This window comes from Macaca mulatta, chromosome 11 (genome assembly GCF_049350105.2).
Source record: "Macaca mulatta isolate MMU2019108-1 chromosome 11, T2T-MMU8v2.0, whole genome shotgun sequence".
NCBI classification, from domain to species: Eukaryota; Metazoa; Chordata; class Mammalia; order Primates; family Cercopithecidae; genus Macaca; species Macaca mulatta.
This window is the reverse complement of record NC_133416.1, coordinates 27828041-27838544: the sequence shown is the minus strand read 5'-3', so window position 1 is coordinate 27838544 and position 10504 is coordinate 27828041.

Below are 10504 nucleotides of genomic sequence, written 5' to 3'. Positions count from 1 at the left end.
CACTTCAATAATTTGATTGCGCTTCACTCTCTGTAGCCAGAGAGAATTCTACTGAATTTGCATATGAGTTGGAAAAGGGACATTTTATTGTATACAAAAAAATGAATTTTGCTTTTGTTTGGTTGGAAAGAATGTTCTGAATCATCCCATTGGATATTAAATAACATAATTTGGCAGAGGTTTTCAGCCTTTGTTGATCTTCCTCCGTTATTATGTTGCTTAACTACCATGATAAAAGACTTGTTCATTGATCCTCTCTGTGGCATATTCTTTGGTAGCTTTGATTTTTTAAAAAAATCTACCCACCCTGTTTTGAAAAGTTCTGGGCCTTCTAAGATGCCTTACTTCTGTTTTCTCAGAGCTCCCACCCCCATCTGGTGGTATCTTCAGGGTGGATCATTAATGTGCCCTTCACTGTGCCCTTCTGAAGCCTTACTGGGAGCAAAATTTTACTTATTCAGTTTAACTGTTCATGAGTGGATGACTTATCTATTGCAATCAGCTCCTGAGTCGGACTTGTCAGTTTGTGGAAAATTGTTCAGAGATGAAGCAATTGTTTGTTTGGTTCTTACTGGTATTCGTGAGCATCCTTGGCAACTTGTAATGCCGTACATTTGGATAGCATTTCATGGCTGGCCGGGCGTGGTGGTCACGCCTGTAATCCCAGCACTTTGGGAGGCCGAGGCAGGCGGATCACAAAGTCAGGAGATCAAGACCATCCTGGCTAACACAGTGAAACCCCATCTCTACATAAAATACAAAAAAATTAGCCGGGCGTGGTGGTGGATGCCTGTAGTCACAGCTACTCAGGAGACCTAGGCAGGAGAATGGCATGAACCTGGGAGGCGGAGCTTGCAGTGAGCCGACATCACGCCACTGCACTCCAGCCTGGGCGACAGAGCAAGACTGCATCTCAAAAAAAAAAAAAAGCAAGTATTTCATGGCTTTACATCATGTCACTTGAGCCTTTGAGGTAGGCAGGGCTGATACTATCTCCAGTTTATAGCAAAAGAATCTTTAGCTATAGAGAGATTAAGTGACTCGTCCAAAGTCACTTAGATAGTAAGTGGCAAAGTTAAGACTAGAATCGCAACCTGATTCCACTCTGCTAATTAACCTTTAAGATTGTCTTTGTCTTTTTTCCCCACTCAAATTTGTCTGAAAGAAAGAGACACTGCACATTTAGAAGCAGGACCAGAGAAACATTTTCATTCACAAAAGGAGGAGTGGGCTACCACTGTTCCAAACTGCAAGAAAGATTTAGGTTCTAGTTCTAAAATTGCTAATTTAACAGAATGCCAATTACAGAGACAAACAAGCAAATGAAAGTTTGATCTCATGGCTGGGCACAGTGGCTCACACCTGTAAACCCAGCACTTTGGGAGGCGGAGGCAGGTGGATCACTTGAGGTCAGGAGCTCAAAACCAGCCTGGCCAACATGGTGAAACCCCGTCTCTACTAAAAATACAAAAATTAGCCGGGCATGGTTGCACATTCCTGTAGTTCCAGCTACTCGAGAGGCTGAGGCAAGAGAAATGCTTGAACCCGGGAGGCAGAGGCTGCAGTGAGCTGAGATAGCGCCACTGCGCTCCAGCCTGGCCAACAGAGTAAGCCTCTGTCTCAAAACAACAACAAAAAACAAACAAACAAAAACAAGTTCAATCTTGAGTTTACTTGACCACTAATCACATTTCTATGCAACAACTGATTAAAAGCATGCAGTGTGCTCAGAGTCAGGCTCTCAAACACTCTCCTTGCTCAGTACCTTACAAAGAATGTGTGGGCATTCTGTTGTGTGACTAATGAACAGTGTCTGTGGGCGATGCCACAAAACAGAACTTTTCGCAAGTTAGAGAATTCTGGAAAGGCCAGGTAATTTTCCTATGTGGCTGCCACCTGTCGTGTGAACTTTTAGACTTGCTAGGAAACACTGAGGATTCTCAAAAAAATTATTAAAATGGAAGAAAGAGCAGGGGAACAGATGGCTCTTGTTACAGATCACCAGAACTGTCCTCAAGAGTATGCAATTGCTTAGGACCCATAGAAAGCACCAAGGTTGCAAATACAGCGTATAAACTCACAACCAGTAAACATTTTTACACATAGGAGGCATTCCTAATAAAAGTGCTGCTGATGGAGTCTTTCCATGAACTGAGCTATGTTCACGTATCTCTTACTGTCCTCAGTGGTCTAAACTGGACCGTCCAAACTTGGGATATCCTTCTAGCCCTCCAAGGAGTGTTCCTTGGGACCTGAAAAGAAGCTTTTATAACAGTTTCTCATGGGGCCACTTTTTGTGAGTGGGGAGTTGGTAACTAACAGCCGGGAGAGAGGGACTAATACTTAATGCTCTTTCATGTGAAACCCGCCCTAAAGGAGTTGTAAAAGTCTAATAGTTACGTTTTCTGATATCAGTGTTTTCTATCTCGACTTTGTGGCATATTCCTTCAATCTCTGCATTGATAATATGTCTCTCCTCTCAGCCCCAAACTGATCTATCAATTTCCAAAATTTTTCAGTCAGTTTAAATTTCATGAGTTTTTTTTTCCCCCCACAACCTACTTCTTTCAAAGAAGTGTGGTGTGCACTTCTTGTTAGTTACCCTGTTCTTGTTTTCCCAGCTTTACCTTTATGGTGTCATGGCCCAGTTGTATGGAAGAGTAAAAAGACCTGCAATCCAGGCTCCCTGCCGTGCTGGTCAAAGACATTCCATAACTTAGAGAAAATCAAATGCCTATGTGCCACATTTTCTTAATCCAATCTGTCACTGATGGACCTTTGGGTTTATTCCAAGTCTTTGCTATTGTGAATAGTGCTGCAATAAACATACGTGTGCATGTGTCTTTATAGCAGCATAATTTATAATCCTTTGGGTATATACCCAGTAATGGGATGGCTGGGTCATATGGTACATCTAGTTCTAGATCCTTGAGGAATCGCCATACTGTTTTCCATAATGGTTGAACTAGTTTACAATCCCACCAACAGTGTAAAAGTGTTCCTATTTCTCCACATCCTCTCCAGCACCTGTTGTTTCCTGACTTTTTAATGATCACCATTCTAACTGGTGTGAGATGGTATCTCATTGTGGTTTTGATTTGCATTATCAAAAAGGATGAGTTTGCGTCCTTTGTAGGGACATGGATGCAGCTGGAAACCATCATTCTTAGCAAACTATCACAAGAACAGAAAAGCAAACACCGCATGTTCTCACTCATAGGTGGGAACTGAACAATGAGATCACTTGGACTCAGGAAGGGGAACATCACACACCGGGACCTATCATGGGGAGGGGGGCGGGGGGAGGGATTGCATTGGGAGTTATACCTGATGTAAATGACGAGTTGATGGGTGCAGCACACCAACATGGCACAAGTATACATATGTAACAAACCTGCACGTTATGCACATGTACCCTACAACTTAAAGTATAATAATAATAATAAATAAATAAATAAATAAATAAATAAATAAGAAAATCAAATGCCTGAGCAAACATAGCGGGTTCCACTTTCGTAGAGGAGGCATAGAACACAAACATCTCAGGCTGTAAGCCCTCCTGCTAAGACTTCTACAGAAAATTCAAGCCTGCTGTACACAGGAAAACAAAGCTTGCTTTTTTTTTTTTCTATTACACTTTAAGTATGTTACCTGGTTTCTTTCAAGTCTGGGGCATACCTGAAATATTTAAAGGAAAAGATAATTAGGTACTACTCAAGTACCACCAAGAAGAAAACGAAGGGTGTGAAAATGGGTCAGTAAACTGGCTGCCTCAAAACCATTTTGATCTGCAGATTCAAGACCAGAAGTAAACAGTATCCATGCCCAGATAATGAAATATAATAGCTCAGCTGCTTGGGCATCAAAGAGCCCTGAACATCATAAATCACCATTAAACTGTAAACTAAACAAGTGCACATTACAGAGTTGAGTTCACAGGGGGGAAAAAAAAGAATAATCCTTTCACCTTGGAAAAAGTTGAGTTCTCATAAAAATAATTTCCTCCCATGGCTGGGCACTGTGGCTCATGCCTGTAATCCCAACACTTTGGGAGGCCAAGGTGGGAGTCCAAGACCAGCCTGGGAAACATAGTGAAACTCTGTCACTACAAAAAAATGTAAAAACAGCTGGGTGTGTTGGCACATGCCTGTAGTCCCACTTACTTGAGAGGCTGAGGCTAGAGGATCATTTGAGGCCAAGAGGTTAAGGCTGCGGTGAGCTAGGATCATGCCACTGCACTCCAGCCTGGGCAGCAGAGCCAGACCCTGTCTGAAAAGACAACAAAAAAGTTCTTTCCTGCTGTTACTGTCGTGCATCTGTGAGTATGATCAAGACCTGATGACTCTGGGTCTTCATTTAAGGTTAATATGAATGGAAAGACTCTGAACACCTCTACTTCATATTGCGATAACAACTGAAGCGTGCTTCCAGTCAGAATTACATTTCACCATGCATTGCCACTTATTTTTGCTCAGGACAATAATATCCAAGTCTAGAGAAAATGAAGATGCCTAGCATGTTGCAACCAACCTTCATCACACAGGAGAGGAAGCCAGCAGCAAGCAAGCAAGAAAATAGTTTCTCTTAGAAAAAAATAATAATAATAATTCCTTTGGACTTTACTGTCACCATTTCTGAAAGAAAAAGCTAGAGTTAGTGGACAAGTTAAAGGATTTGTTTTCTAAGCCGTTGAGAAAAAATCACTGGTCAAAAGCAAAACCAGCACAGTCTTTATTTTGTTCACATGAAGTGCCCTTGTGACTTCAGTCTTTTATACTCCACCCAACTATCAGGTCTACAACTTCCACAGTTTCTGCACATGCATTTTCCAAAAGCATATGTGTCAGGAATTATAAGTCTTGGAGTCTGTCTGATTCTCTACAGTTGGAATCTGTCTCCTTGAAGTATGGGGTTAATTCAGATTCCTAATGAAATAATAAGTTAAATTTCTACGGAGTAACCAGCTGGGAGTTTTTAAACCTGCCTACACATCTAAAATTTGCCAAAAGAGTCTCACCTTTCAGCTTGTGATACTTACTATGTGCAAAATCCCATGGACACAAACAGGAAATGACAAAGGAACAAAAATATTTTAATTAAATAATATAATGGAGCTACCTTTTAAAAATGCCATCCTCAGTCCCTATAGCTATCTTATTCTATACCTATCAACAGTCTAAACGTTTAAAAAATGAAATATGCCCATTATTAATGTTGACCCTATTTGTAGTGAGAAGGTATGATTGCTTCAGATTCTGTGACAATATCCTGTCTATACCTTGTAGCTCTATTTAAATTGATTTATGTATCTTTATATAGCATATACAGGACAATATGGTGCATACTTTCTTGGAGTTTGAGGAGAAAGAGAAAAGTGAGAATTTTTCCCCAATATCTTCTTTTAAAAGATTAACAGTAAAATAACCCAAAAATTTTATCAGTGGTGACCATGAAGAGAAACTCATTGAGTTTTGTTGGTTTATTACACCCAAGCACCAAGAGCTAAAAATATATTTTTTAAAATATGCCAAGGGATTCAAACATATTTTGTTTTGTTTTGTTTTTGTTTTTTTGAGATGAAGTCTCACTCTGTTGCCCAGGCTGGAGTGCCCTGGTGTGATCTCCACTCACTGCAGCCTCCGCCTCCCAGGTTCAAGTGATTCTCCTGCCTCAGCCTCCCGAGCAACTGGGATTACAGGCGTCCGCCACCCTGATCGGCTAATTTTTGTATTTTTAGTAGCGACGAGGTTTCACCATGTTAGCCAGGCTGGTCTGCTATTCCTGACCTCAGGTGATCTGCCCGCCTTGGACCCCAAAAGCGCTGGGATTACAGGCATGAGCCACCATGCCCTGCCCAAACATAAGCTTTTGTTGCAGGACTTTTCCTTGGTTTAGCTAAAGATAGGGTTCTTGTCTGTTCCACAGCCATGAAAATTTAGGCTCGCAGACGGTTAAAGGATGAGTAAAGCAGGGTTTTATTGGATGAAAAAGGGGGTTAAATGGGGGAAACTGGGATCCTCTGCAAGGCCACAGTCCCCTGCTAGAGTGCTTCCCGCCAGGCGTTGGAATACCAGGTTCCACACAGGAAGAGGCGGGACCCGTCTCTTCGCTGCAAAGGGCGGAACCCAAGGCTCCGCCTCAGTGGCAGGCTGGTTGGAGTTTCTCCAGGGAACCCCTCCCACCTGGCCGTCTCACTTTTATACTAGTGTTCATAGAATATTATTCACAAAAGCCCAAAAATAGAAACAACACGTGTCCATCGACAGGTGAATGGATTTTAAAAAGCTGGTGTATAATACAATGAAATGTTATTCAGTTATAAAAAAAAAAATGAAGTTCTAATACATGCTACAACGTGGATAAACTTGGAAACATGATGTTAAATGAGATAAGCCATACATAAAAGGATAAATATTATGTAATTTCACTTATCTGAATAAAAAATGTATAGAGATGGAAAGTATAACAGAGTTTACTAGGGCTGGGCTGGGAAGGGGAGAACGAAAGCTATTATTTAATGGGTACAGAGTCTCTGTTGGAGATGATGAAAAATGTTCAGGAAATGGATAGAGGTGATGGCTACACAACATTGTGAATTTACTTCATGCCACTGAATTGTGCATTAAAAAGGTTAAAATGGTTTACAAAGTACTTCTAATAAAATATAACTAGTATTTCCAAGATGGAAAAAAATAATATTCTAGTCTCAAGCATCTGAGAAGATATCCATTGCTCAACAAAACAACTTTACATATACTTTCTGGTTATATTTCAGCATAAATATTTTCTTGTTGCTGGGCCACACCGTTCACATTATTTCCTCATTTTTGGACACTCCGGAGCAGACTTGTACATTTTCAGAAAACTGTCAATAACACTTTTTGCCACTTTGCACCATTAAGTGTTATCTTTGAATCATGTGTTGGCCAAATCGTGTAGACTGTTCTGTTTTTTTCATGGTTACTATAGAAACTGTGCAGTCATAATGTTTTGAAGAGACTAGCAGGAAATTTAAGGGTGCACAATAAAAGTTTACTTATTTCATGGTTTAAAATTTCTTCCAGCTGTCTCCATTTGTGATGATTATCATGTTCACATTGGGAGTATAAACATACAACCAAAAGGGCTCTGGTGACTATGGCCAATAAGCCATCTCACCCCTCACAGACTTCCCTCCCAACCTCTTTCCCTCAAAGATTTGTAATAGGAACACGTGAAACAAGTGGTATGTAAGGTTCAGGTGTTTTCAATTATTTCCCTCCTATGAACAGAGGTTTCCTGGATCCAAAACATGTTTCAGCTCAAAGGGTTTTCCTTATTTTTGAAGATGGTATCATCTCAGGAAAATTTCATCTACATATCTCTGATTCACCAATGCTTCATTAAGAAAGCATCTCCTCGGAGCTCTTCTACACAATTATTTCCTCCATGAGTGGCCAAAACTGTGGTACATTTAAGTATGTCTTTTGTAAAGTGTGCTCTTAGAAAGTATATAACCTTTGCCCTTGCAAGAAAGAGAGAAATGAATGCTCAGCACTGGGATTTGTGGTAGATTCCTTGTCAGTTACATCACCACAGAGCATTCCAGCACAATGCCTCCACTATCTTCCTGCTCAGGGGCTGTCACTCTCCCTCTAGTATGGCATAGGTGAGGGAAGATAGACTCATCTCTGATGGTATAAATAATTAACTGCCTAAATGTTGTTGGTCATGCAAGACAATTCAGGGATTATAAAGAAAGAATGTGTTTCTGCAGCATTTTATTTTCCTAAGTTTCTACGAATAAAAAGCTAAAAGATTGATTTTTAGGTTTCAACAGCCTTAGATAGCAATGGGCTTTATCTTATGGTTTCAGAAATTTGCCACTTCATCAATGCCCTCTGCAAGTTAGCAGCAGCACTCTGTTTATAAATATCTTGCGGAATTGTGAGCATTACTTCATTAACATTTGAATGAGCAGCATTAATAATATTCATTTTAGGGAAACAAATTCATCTACAGATGGATGAACTAGATGAATACAATGAAAAATAAATCCAAAACTTTACCTACTGCTTTATACTCCCAAATGGATAAACATTTTAAACTATCCTGCCTCCACACACTCACACACACATGCACACACTTTATGATTTTGGCAGGAAATAGTAAAAGAAAATATGAAATGGTAAGCACTGGTCCTATGATAATGTTTTTGATTAATTACCAATGAGCTTTGAAGAGAAATCCAAATTTTCAGATAAGTATCAGGGCTAGAGTTCTTTTAGAGGGCAAACTTTTGCTATTCTTGGCCCTTACTCCAGTGTCTAAGTAGAGGAAACATTAGCATTTAACCAATCTAAGTTTTACATTCGTAATAACAATACAACTTTGCAGCAGCTGTTGCTCAAAGAGTACAAAGCTTCAGTTAAACAGGATGAATAAGTTCTGGAAATCTATTTTACAGCCTGGTGACAGTTAATAATAATGTATTGTAGACTTGAAGTTGCTTAAAGAGTAGATCGTGTTATGTTTTCGCCATAAAACAAATGTTAAGTATGTAAGCATAAATATTATTTTGATTAAATTAATCATTTCACAATATATACATACCTCAAAATACCATGTTGTACACTGTAAATGTATACTAGTTTTATTTTTCAATCCTATCTTAATGAAGCTGGGGGGAAACAACTAATATGACTTTGTGCTTAGGCAATATAGATGGTTACCACTCAATTATCTATGATTATGAAAGTACTCAAAATATATCTATATAGATTTAGTCATAATCATATTCTTTGGAATACATTATAGTGACAAACCAGAGACAAGTAGAAATTTTGTTTTATTTTTGAGGTTTTGCTTTCCTAAACTTTTACTTTTCGTAGGCTAAAGATAGTTTCACTATATTCAATGCCATAAGATTATCAGCCTGTTATTTAAATTTTACAGCAATATGAAAAAATGTAAAACTTTTGGAATTGTTTGAGAACAGTATTATTCTGTCCTAAATAAGTTACATATGTATCTGGATTGTGGTCCTGAAAATGAGGGGAAAGCTTCTCTAAATAAGAAGTCAATATGATTACGAAGTTACCAAATTTTACCTTAATATCAACAGATTGCAGAGGTCAGTAATAAAACTCTTTTCTACCTTCTATCTGCATAGCACATTGTATTTTATACTAGTCAATGAATAGAGTTCAGACAGAAGGAGCAACGTCGTCACCAGGAGCATAACTACCACAAGAAATGGTTTTCAAGTTTATGTCTTATGCCTCCTACTAATGGAGAAAACAGGAAGCCTCCTGGATAGGTTGGGGTGGGAAAGGAATCTACTTCCAAGACTCCCCATTCACATGGTTGGCAAAGTGGTCCTGACAGCACATTCCTATCCACAACGTCCTCTCCTTAAGGCAGCTTGGGCTTCCTCACACCTGGTCCCTAGGTTCCAAGGGTGAGTGGCCTAAGAAACAGGAAGTGGGAGCTGCCTATTTCTTAGGGTATGGATGCAGAAACCAACAGCATCTCTCAGACATGTTCTATTAGTCAAGCAGTTACAGAGCCTAGGTTCAAAGGGAGGGAAAATAGACCTCACCTCTCTGTAGAAGGCCTGGCAAAGGATTGTGTGCCATTTAAAACCCATTATTATTTGTAAATTGCCAACCAATTACACACTATCAACTTGATCTTGCCTTTCTAAATGCACTGGGAATGGGAATGTCTGCCCCAATCACTGACAATAAAATATATTCCAAGTCCACCCCAAATTCAGTTGGTGGACCCACTGAATCCTGATGTTTCAAAGAATCAGAACAGGGAAGCAACTATGGCCTTTTATGTTTTGGGTGGGTATATAGTGAATTTAATTGAAATAAGGAGAATCTGTTTGAATATTTCTCTGAAGCAACAATTGGTTCTACAGATTATAAATTAACTCTTAATTCCTTGCACCACCTTTCCAGGGCTCCTCCACATCTTTCCCTCTTCCTTTAGTCACTAAAATCCACTAGGATTAGCTGGAGATATACTGTGATGGGCTTGTAGTTTTGTTTAGTTTTTACCTTTCAAGCTTATTTTTCCCTGTTATGCATTGTAATCACCAGATATTTTTTGAGCATCTATTATACACTAAGCATGAAAATAATGTGTAAGAATAACACATTGTTCATGCCTTTAAGGAAGTCATAGACCAGTGGGAAAGACACTTGTAACCAAATATTTAAAGAATCATAGAAGTACTATAACAAAACTAAATACAAGACCCTGAGGGTTCTTTGAAGAAAAATAATTGCAGATAGGTGCCAAGGAGCTGATTTTAAGAGAAAGGCTAGATGTTTCAGGCTAATGGAGAAAAGGAAGGCTGATCAGGACATGCAGCAAATACATGGAACACACTGGGCAGCTTTAAGGAATGGTCATTTATATTGGTACATTTAGAATATGGAATAAAAGAAGGAACAAGGAGATGAGTCCAGAAAGGTAGATTGAGTTACATCTTGAGCTTTGTATTCTGGGGCCA